This window comes from Opisthocomus hoazin, chromosome 6 (assembly GCF_030867145.1).
Source record: "Opisthocomus hoazin isolate bOpiHoa1 chromosome 6, bOpiHoa1.hap1, whole genome shotgun sequence".
Taxonomy (NCBI): domain Eukaryota; kingdom Metazoa; phylum Chordata; class Aves; order Opisthocomiformes; family Opisthocomidae; genus Opisthocomus; species Opisthocomus hoazin.
The window spans coordinates 23,211,404-23,229,950 of record NC_134419.1 but is presented as its reverse complement, the minus strand read 5'-3'; the positions used below and the strand labels follow the sequence as shown (position 1 = coordinate 23,229,950).

Genomic DNA, 18,547 nt, shown 5'->3' with positions numbered 1-18,547 from the left:
AGAGAAATGATCTGAAATAACTGAGGATTAAGGACGAGGAAAACAGTAGCAAAAAGAAGCTGCCTTTTTAAAACTTCATTTGTTTTTTTGCCTTTTTTTTTTCTGATGACCTCAGTTCTTCACACTCCTCCTTTACTGTTTCATATCATTATCACCTCTCTATTTCAGTTTTATTCGGTGTTGCCAACAGTTATCACTAACTTGTTTGCAAATTTAGTTGTACTCTTCCCCCCTGCCCAGTGACTCTCTTTTCAGACTACTTTTTTGACCAATGACACACCCCGAGGCCTATCGGTAGAAATTAGAAATGCAGGAGTAAGAACTGCAGGTGCCTTAAAGCTGGATTCCTGTACGCAGGCACTCCTGTGATGCTGTGGTCACTGATGATGTGGTTCACACAATCAGCTCTCAGATATAGTTGCAGTGACTTCAGGGAGGTTGCTTTGAGGAGTAAAGGCTCTCAGCTGTGAATAAAGACTTCACATTTTATTCTCTGGCCAGAAGGTTTGCAACAGCATGTGTCAGTAAATGCTTCCTGTGAAAAGTGCTGCCTGAATGCTGCTCCTCTGCCCCTGAAACTTTTCACTTCTGAAGCAGTTAACCATTCTGTGGCACTTACTTTGACAAGTAAAAATCCCAATAATGGTACCAGCATCAGTTGTAGTTGGTAAGGGAACCAAAACGTAATTTAGTTTACATGTTTGAGCATCAAAATCTTCAGCTTCTGAAGTCTTAATGCATTTTTCAGACAGAACTGATTTTAATTAAAGACACTGCAGGAAAACCTAATACATGTTTGAGGATTTAATTTGCTTTTTTTTCTGGTCTACTGCAGCTTCAACAAAGTCACAAAAGTTATTCCCACTTTATCCTGACTTATACAGATTTCCCATAACATTTCATTAAAGATGAGAATGTAAGCAATATAGTCCAGATTTTAACTAGATTTTCACAGCACTAAAGAGTAAATGTGTGTTTTTCCAGAGATTTTATTCAGCTACTATGGATACCATCCAGGAGGCTGAAGATGATCTCCCCTCAAGCTCTGGAGTAGTTTAGGGATATAGCACAGTATCTACTTGATACATAACTTCTTCTGCATTATGTTATGTAAGAGTGGAAAAAACATGTTTCCTCTCAAAATGAAAAAACAACTGTACTGAAAGAAGGGAGTTGTATTGTCCTTGCAAGTACTTGCTTTGTCTTGGATCATTGCAAAAAATTAAGTAAGCCTTCCCCAGCCCTTCTTACTCATCTGCCCTATTAAAGATTCAAAATCCAATATAAATCCTTCATGCAGCCTTCTCACCATTGACTTAACTTACACTGTGGCTGCCCTTTAAAGAAGCATTTGAAAAATACAAAGCATGACTGCAGTCTGGGGTGCTGCTTTTATGGATGAATAGTATATTTTCTTACAAGATCACTCTCACATTTAATTATTATTCTTGGTATTTCACCAGTTCAGAAAAGTTTCATTTCCAAAGCCTAGTGTACGCATGCATCATTACTGCCTTTTCTGCTAATGCCATGGAGGCAGCGTGCTTCAGCCTGCTCTCAAAACAGCAGTTCTATTTGCAGAACATTCTGTCTATTCATAATTTAATTAAACTCACTTGCTGAATTATTTTAAATGTCATACTTCATAATTGGTGGGGTTTTTTTTAAATGCAGATATAATAAGGAATAATTTTACGTGAAGACCAGTAATAAAATAATTCTAAACAATAAAAAGCAGTGGGAGAGAAGTCCTCATCTGAGATGACTGGGGGGATACATCGCTTATCGCAATAATCTCATTCTTTTAACCTTTACAATCATTCATCATTATGAGATTGATTTTACTCACAGTATTGCCCATTGAACACAGCATGTCCCTTCATTATTTTTTTTCCTACTATTTCTGGTGGCAGAATTTCATCTTACAGACTCTTGCTGCTATTTACGTAATTCATTGTATTGGAGGAGCAAATCTGCTTCAGTTTAAATCTGTGCAAAGATTCCCATAGTCTTTAGTGGAAATTGAGAGGGACACATGAATGACCTGTCCATCCCAAACACCAGAGTAACAGCACCAAATACATATAAGGCCTAACCCTCTTGTTGTTCTTTGCACTGCTTCCTGAAGTTTTCCTATTCCCAGTTTACGCTGGAGCAGAGGATATGGATGTTCTGCATTCCATTCTCCAAGGCACAGCAACAGCTTTGCTCAGACCAGCACATGACAGCATGTCATTGTAACAGTGACAAAAAGAAAAACTGGTCATCAAAAAAATAGAAAAACTGACAATCATATGTATCAAAATGCTGTCAAGATGGGGAATGCCTGATGGCAGAGGTTGTCTTCATCCCTGTTTGGGCAATGCCCTTCAGCAGGCCGTGGGCTCGGACCACTCAGTGACAGGCTACTGCAATACCAATGTGTAAACAAACAGCAATAATTAATATATTCAACAGCCCAGCAGAAAGCCTTTTTTTTTTTTCCTTTCTCTGTTTAGCTTAGACCATTATATTAATCTTGTTAATGTAACTGAACTATAAGCATTTTACACAGACCCATGGCATTCAACACAGTTATGTCTCTTGGACAGCAAGGTAAGCTGAAAATGGGCTAGCAGTCTCCTCAGCTGCGAGTAGGAATGAGTAGCAGGATGAGGAATGCTGAGTTTAGAATCCATCTCTGACTTACAGTATGCTTTTTAATGGAAAATGTGGGCTATCCAGTACAAAATCACAGTTTGAGCACCTTTACTACGTAACTTATTCTAAACTCTTTTGCAGAACGATGAGCTTTGTTTTTGTGTAAAAGCTAGTCAGAGCCTCCACAAATCTACCTTTTCAGTCAGTTTATCTCTTGTAGTTATATCAGCTCATGCTGACTTTGCCCTGCTAGCCATGCATTTGTAGGTGGTATTGAAAAAAACAAAATGCCATTCATGGTGGTGATTGACAAGCATCAGGCATCTTAAATGAAGATGCCCTGAAGGACTTACAGCCTGCGGTGTAATTTAATTAAGATATCAAAGCAATTATATCACCTGTGACAGCCATTCTAGCATACCTGAGAAGGCAAACACTGCTATAAAACATGCTTGCCTTGCACTTGGAGAAACACAATTACTTTTCAGATTTACTTGAGTCACATATATGTTCTACTGCCTTTTTATCTGCCTTCAGGTGGGGCTGTGGCCACTGCTCCCCAGCCCTGCAGGCTCCGTGCAGCCCTGGGGCACTGCAGGGACCACGTCCTCAGCCCTGCCCCATCTCTAAGCTCCAGGAGCAGAGCAGTGGCTTTTAGTTTTTCTCACTCAAAAACTAGTGAAGTCACTCTCCTCGCTGATACCAAGGGAGAACAGCTGATGGCAAAGCACACCAGCTTCAGAGAAGCACAGTGTATGCAGAGCTAAAAGCTGCTAGGAAGTGACAGGATGGTCTGGGACCTCATGAGTACTGGGATGCCTCCTGGAGCTTTTATTCAATTGCTGTTCAGGTTTTATTCAGTAAGAACATCTGTTGGTTTCAGTGAATTCTTGACTAGGAATTAAATTAGTTGAATCTCAGGGTAGGATTTGCCTCATTGAAAGGAATTTCAGAAATTTAAATAAGACCATAAAGTTTTAATAAAATATTTTCTGTGGCATAAGGTTATTTTATAACATAATAAATATTTAAATATCTCTTCATATATTCAATATACAGTTTAAAATTGTTTTCTTCTTATGTGCTTGTAGATACAAAAAAAAAAAAAAATCAAAAGTTCCTATTTTTGAGCATCTTAGCCAAAATTTGGCACCAGCCAGGTTTCCAGTCGTACAGGCAGTTTCTCCAGGTTTGGGGAGTACAGGACCCTACAAGAAAATGCTAAATCAGAGTTAAAGCTGTTTGCAAACTTAAATATTTATTATTGTAACTCTAGCTTTCCAACTCTTTTATCTATGTAAGCAAAATAATGCTTACAAAATTAAGTCTAGAAAAGCAGTTTAAGAAATATTTGAACTTTAGAAAGGAACTTTACTGGGCACAATGTCAGATGAAGGAACTGATTTTATAATCAAAAGCTAGTCAGTACTGTGTTTCAAAATATATACAGATATGTACAGAGATATAGATGGTGATGGAGTCACAAATGTTTGCAAGGAGGAGATAAACAGCAGATACTTGTTTTAATAGCTTCTATGGCAAAGACAAGTACCTCTTACCTTGCTTGTCAAATAAATTACACTAATAAATCATTTTAAATTACCTTAGTAATGTCGCTATGAGTTATTAAAACCAAAGATAACAGGCTTACTTTCTTCTTATGTACATTTTAATTGTTGGCCAACTTTTTGAATTGGCAAGTGCCCACATAAAGTATTACTTACTTAAATAATGTATTCAAATGCTCTATAACAAAATTCACAAAAATAATCTCAAATCCATTTAAAATTATCTAGACTCTTCTATTGACTTCAGTTGTAAACTAAAATTTAGTGTTATTTTCCATTGATTTCACTGCAGAACTTTCAGAAATTGTCCAATCAAATGTTAGGAGAAATGAAAACGAAGAAAATCTTTCGAAGTTACTTTTTCTTTTCTTTTTTATTTTTGTATTAACATATCACACATAGCCATGTTGAACAGGGTGATTTTGTATGCTATCTAAAGACATTGTTATAAGCAAAGCTATGCCACTTCTTATCCTTAAAACACTTTATTAGGTCCTGAAAATACTCAGATGGCATATGCAAAGTGTTTTTACATAAAGAACATAAATGCTGCATGTCTTTAAAGAAAGAGGCATATGGATTTGGTTTGTAGCATAGTGTAGCCCTGAATTCTGTATTGGAGGAACAAATACCCCACCTTCTCTGAGGGCTTTTATTTTTGCACCCTTACAAATAATGACTCATTTTATAGACAGCTATTTTTCATTCCAGTAAGTGGACTTCATATAGCTCCTTTAGTACAAACTGGGACCTAAAACTCCCTTTCAAGACAAATGCTGAGCAGCACTAGATTGTTTAAATTACAGAGTAACTGTATGAATACACGGAGGCATATCTATCATTGTGGCAAGGCAACTTCATGCTTTTCTGGCTTCGAGTGCTACCTTATCCAGCCACAAAAGTGTCTTACATCAGCAGCACATCCATGTGTTAGGGAGCTGATGTCACTGTCGTACCCCTCACCAAGGCAGCTGGAAATGGAGTTGGGCTGTCCTGGTACATACCTGCCCCTGAGCATCCCTGACCTCAAGGCTGCGCAGCTGGTATTCTGTTGGCTGTTGCAAGGTTTTGACCTTTCCTATACCACTGCAAGAAGCAGAGGCTGTTGGAAAGTAGTCCTGCAGTCAACCAGCAAGTCATTAAATGGCTTTTTTTGCTCAAAAATGGTTGAACAGCTAGACAGGCTGGGATAAGGAAATGTAATTTTTCAGATTTCAAATGGCAGCAGTTAATTGCATTACTTTATCTGAGGTGTTTCTCTATCACATCTTCTGTAAGACAAGCCTGTGATGGTAGAACTGATAGGGAACAGAATATGCTGTAATTTATTACTTCCCAGGGTGGTACAGTGGAAAGAAGCATACTTAGAGCTTCTCTTATCAACTTACTCTGTAATAGATTGAAGTGTATTAGGATAAAAGGAATCCCTGTCCTTAAAATTTACCTTCAGGCATCCCAGCAGGCAATTGCAGAAAGGCTATTTTTTCCACTATAGAAAAATTACATTCAATGTCTCCTTGTGAGAAACTTCCACACCTAATGCTTACCAGAAGTCAAATATTGTTTAGGGTATATTCATTCTACAATGTTCATGAGTTACGATTGTCTCGTCCTGGCATACGTACCCAGACTTAATCTCGGTAGAGGGTTAACAACGCAGATAAAGAACTGGCAGCACAACATCCATGTAGGCAAACCTCAAAATGCCAAGCACTAGTACACAGCCCAGGCTGCCCTGTTCTTACTAACGGGGTTGGCTGAGCTAGCCCAATTAATGAGCCAATGACTCCTCCTTGTTACAGTGGAGGCATGCATAGATTGAAGGTGGAACCCCATATTGCAGCAGTCTTAGCACAGCTCTATGGTGAAAGAAGCCTCTTCATCTCCAGATTTTAATTACTTTACAATCAAGTCAGTAAGCAAGTTTGGTTCAGCTCAGGAGAGTTGCTTGCATGCTACACATCTGATGTGTTAGCTGAAAGTATTAGATATGTTATCATAGGCCTTTCTTGCACTTAGAGATGCTCTTGATTAATTTCAGATAGAATATTCTCATTGAAATTTGGGAGGTACTCTGTGGCATTTGGGACAGTAGCTGAGGCCATGAAATATTTCTGGGGACTGGTTTTATCCCCAGTTCCCGTGACTTAGTCTCCCACATGAGGCAGCAGAAGGGATCATGTAGGCGTTATGCCCCTGCCCTCTGCATGGGACAGAGGAGCAGCTGCTTTCCTTCCCCCTGCCCTGCCATCCAGCCAGTTAGGATTCTCCAAATTTCAACATGCTGTGGTGAAATAAGTTTTGAAAATGGCAGATTGTTAGGAATCAGTGCAGCCACATACCATACCTGAACTGTGAAATTGCACAGAACAATCTTAGTACGCTTATTTTAGGAAATGATTGTGTATTTTTCAAAGCTATGTAGTTATTTTTTATTATGGAGGTATGTAATAAAGGAAATTACATGACACTCTCCAACACAGAACTGAACAAATTACCAGTTTATCGCAAACTTTGAAACCCATCCTCAAAAGATACTGTATGGTTTTTTGATTGAATTACTTATGTTGGTGCAGTATCCTAATGTGAATTTGGTGAGTGTCTTTGTTCTCTCTCAAAGCACTGTGTGCTATAATCTGAATGTGCAGAGGCATCATACAGCTCGTTGTGAATACTAGTAAGATATCACCTCACTGTATAATAAAATTCAACATTTAAATTTGTTTCTATAACAATTCCACATTATGTAGGTACACACTGTGATTCATTAAAAATATTTACTTTATCATACTGGCAAACACAAATGAAGGGAAAACAGCGTAGCCCGCCTTTTAAGAGAAATGAGGTGAAATAGGATTTCACTTACAATTGTCATTTTTATTTATGTTCCTTTTCATTCTTCCTTTAAGTGGTTCATATACATGCAAGGGTCCTCTGAGCTTGAGAATTCTGTAACAAAAATGATCAAATACAACAGAAATGAGTGCAGAATCTGTGGCAATAGTAAGATGGATTTTTATATATATATTAAAAGCTGTGTTTCTACATAACATCAGCAATTCTAATTGTGGTGTTTGACATTCAGCGTTAAGCCACCAGCTCTAAAGCTTATTAAAAAATGGCAGTAGACACGTTGATAATACAAGAGCAGGTCAGAAATTGTCAAAAATAACACTGACATTAAGAATCAGAAATAGAATTATGGTTATTGTAGAAATACAATTTTGCATGATATCCACAGGCACAGAATCAATAACACGCTGGAGTGGGATGAACGGTGCCTCCAGATGCAGACAGTCCCAGAAGCACAGCTCAGACATCGCCAACAAGAAAAGAATTTCTTCCATCTCTTTAGTCCCTTTTATTTGTTGTCTGGCTCTGCAGTTTCTTTTCTCTATGGCATTAGCCATAGAATTAATATAAAGACAAAAAAAATTCTCTTTGAAAAAAAGGCCCGTGGGGCAAAGGAAAAGGGTCTATTCCTGGCTTAGCCACCACTTGTTTGAGCACGAATTACTTCACCTCTCTCTGTCTGATCTCCCCCAGCTGTAACTTTGTGAGCAGCTGAACATACCTGCTTGTAAGTCATCTGGAGATGTACAGCTAAAAAGTAATATGCGAAACATTGCATAAATGTGCAATATTACGTAAACATGGATTGGTAAAGTTTTCTTACAGCTTTAAGTGACATAGTTTTGCTATCCTTATTCATAGCAAGTACACTACATTACTACATCCTATGACATGGGTAGCCTATTGAAACTAGTGTGATAGTATGCAAAATAAGGGACTATCATAGTTGGGGAAGATAACCTACCTTGGTTTAGCAAAGCTGCCTACTTTCAATGATCACAAAGTGAACAATTGTTCAGCTTTGGGGAATTAATGGTTTATTGAATTGCACTCAGTGTTTGTGTCATTGTGATGATTAGTAAAACATCAGCTTATTTTGTTAATGCTCTCATGAATATACACATTACTTGTAGCCTGTGGAGGTATTTGATTCAACCATCTCTTCTAATAAAATGACTTTCTTTTGGAAGAAATAAAGCGAAACCTGAGATTTATTTTTCAATGTTTTGTATCACATTTGATAAAAGTTATTTAACTATTGCTACTATTTAGGAATCCTCTCTAGCAGTCTTAAAAGCCTTCCACAGAGGAAGCAGGAATCACCCCAGGAAAACTATTAAAGCTGACAGTGGTTTGTCACATGCAACCATTAATGAATACCATGGAGAATTTCGTATCCTCTGCTCATTGTCTTGCCATAGTTCATACTCAATATCCCACAGATTATGCAAAATGACTGTCTGTTGTAGCTGCACATTTAGGCAAGCAGATAGCATCTTTGAAGCTGGTGGAAATTATAAGCGGGAAATAAATGGTAAGATCTGTTTCCTGCGGGTGAATACTTAAACAAGGACTCTGTCTTTACAAAGCCAGTTAGGTTTGGGGTTTGGTTTTGTTATTTCCCCTTTTAACTTCCTAGTACAGGTGTTGTGTGTTTCAGTGCATGAAAATAGCTTTGTATAAACTTTGTGTCAATCAGAATAGCTTGATACAGTGCATTTTGGTATCTCAATCTTCATCATGACAGTTTGGCAGTATTCAGAGTAAAATATAAAACCTACAATCACAGTGAGATAATGTAACACACCTTCCGTCAAACTCAGCTGTACTTCCCAGGTGTAGCATATTCTGCAGTTCCACTTTTAGGAAAGAATAAAATTTTCAGATGAAGCAAACAAAAAAATCTGAAGCATGATCACACATATGCATACATATAAAGGGGGGGGAAAAAAAAGTAGAAAAAACAGAATTCTTCTTACCAGAATTTAGATTGTAGAGATGGCTACAGAAATGCCCTCAGTGCAGACCCCAGCAGCTTTTGCAGGTGCTATGTATACATCTGTAGGAAAGGAAATAATCTGAATTTGTTGTCCTAAATCCTGCTACCCTTTGTAAGAATAAAATCTTAATGATGCCTTAGGGTGACATCTGTAATGAAAGTCACTTTGATGAGACAGAACTTTTTGTGCCCAAGTCAAATACACATTTACGCTCCCATAATAGTCTTTTACAGCATAAATAACACTTCCACGTATAAGTAGCTGTTTGTATATGTAAATGACGTTTTAACAGATAAGCATGAGTATGACAGCACAGGCATAATTTAGCTCTTTGTTCACAGTTTAGGGTGCCGTTTTCATGTTGCCCTTAAGCCAATCTATCTGCACTGCTTTGCTTCTGTCCCCAGCTGTTGCATCGCTTTTGGCAGTATCAGCACTCATCTGGCCAAGCAGTACATCAGAGACTTGATTCAGTGGAAAACTGAGGCTGGGGAAAAAGGTACCTGCTTTCCACATACATCAACCTTCTCATCCAGCTCACCACACAGCAGCATGATTGCTAGGCACAAAGGTGCGGTCTCCCAGGTTTGCAGGAAATTTGTCCTTAGAGAGAAGCTGCCAGCTCAGAGTTTGTCAGCTCCCCAGCAGGAGCCTGCTTGAGGCAGGGCTGAGCCCACAGCAAAGGTGCAGCTCTGAAGGATAAAGATTTTCCAGTGGATCTACTGGAACTTGCTGGACTGGAAAGAAAAGTGGCACAATGGGTTTTCTTAAATTTTTTTCCAATTTTTCCAAGACCCCGCTTGAAATGCAGAAGAGTTAAGTTTGTTCTATTTTAAAGAGTAGCCTCTTTCTAATTTAGTGTAAAATTAGCATTAGTGACTAGAAGCCCTTGGTCTGTTTTGCTGTGCCATGAGGAAAAGGTAGGGCTGCAGGCAGCTGCAAGGCCCCAGCAGGACAGGAACCCTCTGTGTGTGCCTGTGTACATGCAGCCTTACACCCACCCTCACAAATGTGGCCTTCCAACTACCCATTTGAAACTATATGATAGTGCTCTGTAATTGCAATTTGAGCATCACTGAATCTCAAAATTGCCAAATATTTAAGCACTAATTATAAAGCATTTTACCTATCATCTTGTTCAGTCAGCCAAGCCCAACAGGTAACGAGCTATTGTATGAGAACCACACAAATAAATGCTGAAGTTGTTTTTACATACTCCTAGTGGGTCATTAGTATTTCAGACTTCCACTACCTAGCTTGGTCCTGCACAGAAGCCAATAATACAGAGATTAAGTGGATGGCATTTTTAAAAAGTTTTTCTGCATATTATTGGCTTTACAGTAACTGTCTGTACTAATGTGGACTTTTCTTATTCCTCTATACTTAAATACAGTAGGAATAGACAAAAAAGCTTTGATTGTTTAGGAATAGTTTGTTATTTTTCACTGTACATAGTTGTCTGTACTTATATAAAGTTTAAATCAAATACAGCAGTCTTCAGTTCCACTCTAAATAGTTGGACACTGTAGTACAGCTGTGTGCTATTAAAGAGCCATGACAGTCTGCTTCAGTAGATAGTCAGATAGTTCTTGAAGCTATGTTAATGAGCTACATAGTGTTTTAGAAACCTTTTGGACTGAAAAATACCATGGTTAAAAGAAAAAAAGAGTAGGGGATTTTCTCAATAAATAATAAAAGCAACATTATCATTAAGCTATTAAAGTGGCGATTTGATGAAGGAAAGTTTTAGTCCAGATATGTTAAGGACAGAAGTTTTTTAAACTACAGTGTAAGCCCATCCTGTTATACCCAAAATCTTACCATAATAAGATATAACTAATCAGTAACAGCTTGGTGAAAAACAGTTTTCACTGTAACTCCCTGTAAAATATAAAGAGAAAAGTCATGATAATCCTGTCCTTTAATGGAGAGATCCAGACGCATCTAGTTTTGATTCAAGTCATTACAAAGCTGTACGTTAATTTTTCAATAACTTTAGAATTTTTAATTGTGTTTCTACACTGCTCATTTCTAACCTCGTGCAAGGGTTAGAATGTGCATGACTCTGACGGTTTTTTAGGGCTGTGATGAATGATCTACACACAGAGCTGTCCAGGTAAGATGCATTTACTAAAATTACCACAGGATAGGGTTGCACTGAGCCCGGTCAGGGTTGTAGCTCATTATATAGACACCACATCGGTGCTCTTTTGCTCACTTCACTTTATTTACACAGAAATCAGGCTGAAATTCTTGGCCTGTATCTGAAGGTACTCAATTGCCAGGATTTGTGGCATCAATACTTTGCATGAGTCTCTACAGATGATACTCAAGAGCTGTCTACCAGGACAACAAGGAAACCCTTACCACAGGACTAGGGGCCACAGGGGCAGAAGATGGAGCTTCCTTGGGAACCAGCTAGAAAGCCAAGAACAACCTTCTGCAGAAGCCACAGCCATCACATCCCACCTGCCCCTGTTGCAAGGCACATTTCTTCAGTTTGTCTGTGGACAATAAAAACATAGGACTAGTTACACTTACTTATTTATTCAATTGTGCAATCTACTAAAAGAGAACCTTCTGCCACTCGCATGCATCTCGCCCAGTGGTGGAAGTACCAGCCAAGCATGGCTCCCAGTGATCACCCTGCCCTGCATGGGAGGGTTTGGTGGTCCACCCTCATTAGCATGGTGCAGGAGCCCACCCAGACTGCGATGTTGCAGTTTCCTCACATCACGAGACATCCTGAAATTTTTCCCAACACAGAGTTTCCGTGCTCCCATGATTTGATATCCCATGATATGATTTCATACTCAGCCAATACCAATCTGCTCTGCTGTTGCTTGTCTAGCTTTTCCTTTCTGTTATGCCCATCTCCTCACTCATTGCAGTAGCAGAGTCACCCAATGCAGGGGCGCATGTGGAAGCAGAGAACCAGCTGTGCTCTCACCAGCAGGTGCCATCCCACACAGCCTGAGCGTGGCTAGGAGACACAGACATCGGCAGCCCCTGGCGCAGCGAGCAGACAAAGCAGGGTCACCAGAGGAGCAAGCACAGCAAGAAACAGGGCTGCCACATAGGCCTAAGGCCCACCCAGGAGAAAGGGCCAGATGAAGGCCCCAGCCAGACCTTAATCAGGGCCTGGGCCAGGGGCCCAGATGGGGTTGGTCAGGGTCGTTAAGGCCTGCTGGGGCCCTCCCCGCTCTAACAACGTGTTTCTCAGATTTTTTGCTATGCACAGATTTCCTTTGTGGATCAAAAACCTGAACATAGTAATTTATAACCAAAAAAAAAAAATGAAACAAGAAAAAATACTTTTTTTTTTTTTTTTTTGGTGTTTCTGGCACCCTGATTCCCCCTGTCGCCACCAAGGTGATTTGAGTTCTCAGTTTTTCAATGCTTGCATGTTCCCTCTGTGATCACCGTGGTAACTGAGAGCATCTGTCTGTGATAACGGAAAAACTTGCCTTTGTGCTGGCTTTCACTTGCCAAGGGATGACACCTTTCAGCTACAGTGTTTGAGACATCTCCTTTTTTCTACTACCACAACGGCTCGCATTCTAAACTCATGGATAGTCCAAACTAATCAGAAAGTGAGCAAGATGAGAGCTGTATGAATCCACAAAATGCAAGGTAGAGACACTCGAGGTTGTTGTTACTGACTGTAGAAGCTATTCCCAGTTGAAGAGACACCCCCGTATCTCCCACACAACTTCCTCACCGGGGCTCCTGCAGGGCAGCAGGATGGCTGGAAAAGCAGCTCAGACAAAAATGCACCAACGTGAGCTGAGCATGATGGTGGAGATCAATAACCTCTGCTGCCTTATCCAAGGAGTGCTCTCATGTGTGGGCTGGCTTCGCCAGGACAAGTGCGCATGTGCTGAGTAAAGTGGATGCTGCGACCCCTGCGATGTCAGTTTCTCAAACCCAAATATGTGTCTGGTGTATATAAAGAAACCCAGGTTTTCTTGGAACATTTGCCCTATTGTTCAGCCAGAGCTCAGCATGATGAGGCGCCAGCGTTACACACCTCATGACATTGCTAAAGCTATAAATAGGAGGGTGATCATATTGCCAGGTACCTACTGATGCAAGAGGAAAACACCAATATTGAGCTTCTGAAATAATAAAATCACAGTTGGGTCAGTGCCAGTAGATCTGCCTTAAGGTACCATTAATGCCAGAATGATCAAGTGGTCGAAATAGCATCAGCCAGGTTGCCAAGTCAAAGACAGCCTTGGAAGCATAAAGTTACCAACTAGGAATAAGTAGGCTTTTCCCCAAAAAAAGTGGGTAAAGGTGTTTCAGAGGAAACAAAACTCCATTTGCCTCATAAAGTAAATGGAAAAGCATTCACAAAAAGTAACTAAAGTAACTAAAAAAAGAGAGTGTTCTGCTAGGAATGAAGTGCCTTTGCCAAAGGCACCAGTGTATTTGGTGCTGCAAATATTAAAATGTTTTCCTATGATACATTTTCAGTTCATAGTATTGGAGAGAGGCATGATCTAGTAATCTGAGAGCTATTCTGAGTGCCAAGAATGCCTTCACATGATCTGCCAAACAGCTTTGGAAGAAACAGTACAATATAATCAGGGATTACAGAGTTTGTCATGCAAAAGCATTTCTCTAATTCTGCATCTAGATGTAAATTTGGTATGGAGGTGTTGTCATGAAGATTAATTAGCTAGGTCTGTGTTCCCGAAGGCAAAGTGCCAGATCTTTAGAGGCTTATTATCATTTTAAAATCTGAATTTTAAGGGCCTGCTTGCACTGAGTTTGCTGCGGGGTCAGGGCCATAATCTGCAATGTACTTTCAAGCTTAAAAGTTCACAAAGTTGTTAAGCAGCATTATTTATTTTTGGCTAGTCAGATCCTTCCTGGTTGAATCTTTTTGAGTCTCCCCAGAAGTTATTGATTTAAACGTGCTTTTATTTTCTTTTTGCTGGTTTTGGAGAATGTGTTGTTCAGCCTGCAGCTCAGAGTTCAAAGAGCTTGTCTGGCCATCCAGATGCCTCTCACTTGGGAGCTCTGTGAAAGAGCATGAAATCTTCCACTGAGATTTTAGCACTTTTTCTTTCTTAAATCACTTTAACTTAAAGTGCTGTCACTGCAGTGATGAAAGGCTATTGATGGCAAAATGTTCTTGCCTATAGCCACCCTGTCTTCACCACAACAATAATTCTGCCAACATTGACCGAGATGCTCTCAAACCGGCTAATGGATATAGTGAGTTTGATAACATCAATTATCCTGCGACAGATTCTGTGCCTTGCCAATCCTCCACCACACTTGCCTGTTTGCCCTCAGCAGGACAATGCCTAATGAGTAGTATCTCCCAATAAATGGTTTCATAATCTGGCTCTGTCATGGTAAACAAGCAACTCCTGCTTAGGAACCACGTGTGAAATGTAAGCATTAGGGCAATTGCTCCTATTAGCTATTACTGTCTTAGTTGTCTACAATTTACAGCACGGTACCAAGCAAACTGCTTGTAATGATCTCTTGGAAAGGAAAACAGACATACTCTATTATTTCCAAAAGTGTGACACGAATGCGGTACTTTACTGCACAACCTCACTCCAAACGTGAGTTGGCCTGTATTTATTTCTTGTCTTGTGCATCTGAGCTAACTACCTTGAGGAAGTGGTATAGAAATCGGTTGCTATGAGTCACTTGAAAATTTATTTTGCTCCTTCTTCAAACCTTGGCCTGGTTGACCTCAGCAGCCTTCATCAGTTTGAAAATGCAAGTTATAATCCTCTGTAGGGATTTAGCCAGGTGTCTATTACAGCATGTAATCTGTGATACAGCTTCCAATATTCACGCTGCAGAAAGGTTAAGCCCCTCTGTCTTTGTTCCTGAGTAAAAAAGTGCATGAGGTGTTAGTGTGGACAGGAAGCAGATTGAAAGAAGCAACATCTTCAATCAAGCTCTAAGCCTATGTGGATGCCACTGAGGAGCCATCCTGATGAGACAGGCAGCTTCGCCTGAGCAGCAGCACTCGGGCTTTAACCCTTGAACAGCAGGTGCAGCACCGCTGCTGGCTCCATTGCTGATGTTCAAAGGTCATACTACAGCTAGACCTCTGTTTTTAGCCAAAGTCCTCACTCTAGGGTCACTGTCCCATCCATCACTGAGTTGCTCCTGAAGATGCACTTGGTAAGACACACTCCTGCCCAGCGGGAGCAAGGCCAGGCTCAGCTCCCTGTCCCAGGCAGGGACACTTGCAGAGAACATCAGACACCACTGTAAAAGTTCAAGCTGGCTGACACAGACATACATCACTGTGCAATTGAGGGGAAACCCTACTGGGACCAGTCAGCCTTAGTCAGCAGCTTCTCAGGTAACTGCTTTTTCCAGCTGGGGCTGAGCATGGTCACCATGTGATACAGCCACATGCCCTCACCATGCCTGCAAAATGGGTACCTGTTCCTAAAGCCAAAAGTTTTAGACTATGTCAGTAGTTTTGGTAATAATTTGAATTTCATGAGCAGCCTAAAACAAAATAAATAGCAACTTAACTTGCCTGCCTGCAAGGAGCTATTTAATATCAATCTCCAGTTACTGTAGAGGAAAATAGTGTGTTTCTTTTAGGTGGTCAGGTGTTGGGAAAGCCTGAGCTACCTTTTACAGTAATTGGCAGTAAAGTGTGTAGAAGTATTTATTAGTGTTTAATTATTTAGAAATCTCCTAGTGGCTTAAATATAATTTTGAAAAGTTATAAATATTTTCCACTTTGTCCAGCTGAAGAGCTGCTGCTTGGAAGGCTTAAATAAAGATCTGTTGATGGCTGCCTGCTGGTCACAAAATTACCTACAGCTGCTAATGTTCTGGTCCCTTAAATGTCCCCAGCACAGAATGGGCTTTGTTTTCTCAAACTGGGGAAAATTTCTCTTTGTTGTATTCATTTTAATGAGATAGAGGTCTTAAAGAGGATTATCACAGAGATCAAGACATTAAAATATGTAACTAATCCCGGTTAATTGTTTTCATATTGATGTGTACTAAGGGATGTTCATGTAGGGTAAGACCCCTTTACACTGTTTTGGTAATGTAAGTAATACGTAACATGCAAATTACATTTAAGATGAATTAGAAGCAGTTTAAAGCCAAGTTGCTGGTAGAGACAATGGGAATCTGACTCCAAGCCTCTGAAGCAATAAACAAATATTTCAAAATTACATCAGTGAGTGCCATGTCAGTAGGCAGAGGGGAACTTACCTAAACTCATCATTTCTCTCCCCTGCCCTGTGTTAGAATTCAGGAAGTTTATTTTATTGGCTTATATCGGCTTACATTTTTTTTTCCTGCTAATTTCCTCTCTAGAATACTGAATTCCACACAGGTTTTTTTGGTGTCATCAAATCATTCTCTTCTTAAAAGAGAATTATGTGCTATGAAATTAAAAGAATAATCCATCTTTTTGGGGAGGATATGCCTGAAGCTTTTTAGTAGGATTTTCATTTGCAGTGATGTCCTTATCCCAGGGTTTCAGTGGCAGGTTGTGCTACTGATGTTACCACGGGTAAGTGTTTTAGGTGCAGGACAGCAATGTGATTCAGACCCATTTCTCACTGTACTCTGCCATTAATTGGAATAGCCTCATCTTTCCCAAGAACCTTCATGCCCACAGAGATGTAGATCATCATTCAGTAGCAAGCTAGGTCTGGTTTTTAGCATTCACTATACCATTCTTCTAGGTACCTTATTGCTACCAGCTCTCATGATGATCTTACTGTGTTCACACTAGCTTGTGTTTTGTTAGAGCCCCATCTCCCAGCATTCTCTGATTATATTGGCACCGCAGCTTTAGCTAAAAAGGAGAAGGTGACAAAAAATGGAGTGAAAGAAATCAACTCATATACAGAAACAAACAATACATCTCACACAATCTGGGTTACCTGCTGGAAGTCATAAAACATGCCTTCTCCAGCATCCAGGGGCTAGCAGATTAGAGCGGCTTTAGTTTTTAACATGAAGAATCACAACAGCCTCAGTGGTTGCTTGTGGAGCAGGAAGCCAAAGCCGTCCCTCAGCAGTGCTTAATGCACCTGTCTGGCTACCCAGGAGCATTTATTTGCTGTGTTACGATACCCATGATGTCCCAGTGAAGTTGCTTTTACCAAAGCAATGGCAGATGCACATACATTATACGTACACAGGCAGCTTAATGGTGACAGATACAGAAGTGACCAGATTTTCTAGTAAACCTCAGAATGGTGTGATTTACAAAACTCTCAGCATTTTCTGCAAAATTGATAGTTACATATAGTCAAAGGGTCTGGAAACTTACAGATTTAACAATATGCATATTTTCCCTAAAGAAAAGAAAAGTAAGCTAGCAAATCCTGGTGTGTATGTCTGATATATTAAATGGGGCTTAAATAATAAAAAATAATTTAAAATTCTGCTTTAAACTTATTTTTTATTTTCACTGTTTTATTCAAAAGGAAGGCGTAGAAATAGCAACTGAGCTTGAAATCAGAGCTGTAACAGGGGCTTATTATAGACACGTTTTACGGAGCATTTTCAGTTACAGCTGCATGCTTCGAAGGTGTCAGTGTAACAAGCAGTGCTGCTTTTCAAATAACCCTTTTTGTTGTCTTGTAGTTTTTTTCCTAACTTTGAGTCCCAGTGAATCATTGTCAGTTTTAGCATTCAGCTATATTAATGGGAAAGAAAGAGAGAAAGAAAATAGTATTTCCCTGCCCAGGTAAGAGGAAGTTGCCAGTGGGGAGGTCAAAGTGAGTGCAGAAGTCCTTTTGCTTGTGTTTCGTGGGAATATGTCAAGGAACAAAGCAGTGGCCAAGGTGGGAACTTATGTTTGAAACCCATTTCCCACATTGGAAAGCACTGAATTGCTTCATTGCCCTGAGACTTTGAGATGGAGAGAAGCATAGCTGTAATTATAAGAAAAGAAAAGGTTGATTATCATACCAGGGCTTGTTCTGTTTTCAGGGTAGGTGAGGAGAACTCTGATTAATGACAACAACAGCTACGCTTATGCCCCTATCGAGCACTGCTAACTATAGGCATGTGCATCTTTTTCCCCAGCAGTGCTGGCCATCAGTAAAAAGAGGTATGGCTTCTTCCACAATGCGTATGTAAGGTGGAAGGAAGGGTAAAGAGCAGCAGTTGCTCTCTGGAACTAAGGCAGAATGAATAAGTAGCAAAACATTAATGTGCTGTTGAAAGCTGAAATTAGATAGACGTGATTCAGTGCAGCCTTCAGGGTCTGATATCTTGGCAACTGCTGCAAGAAATCCCCAATGTGCAGACAAAATAGCCTTTGTGAAGAAGGAGAAGATCGTAGTGTGCAAGTTAATGCATCGAAAGACCAAGAAGTGAATAATTCACTTTTACCTTGCTACAGAGGACAAGCAGCAGTAAAAGCTGTGCACTATTGGCAAGCTTTTTTTGTTGCTGTTTTTAACTCAACCCTTGGTTCAGAGCTCCAGCCACCTCGGCAGTGTTCCAGCTAGAGCT

At 40.0% G+C, this 18,547-nt stretch overlaps 1 protein-coding gene across 9 annotated transcripts in view; it reads left to right on the top strand.

Annotated features, from left to right (window-relative positions):
- Positions 1–18,547, top strand: part of NTNG1 (netrin G1) — a 178,359-nt gene that overhangs the window by 55,970 nt on the left and 103,842 nt on the right. The window lies entirely within an intron of this gene.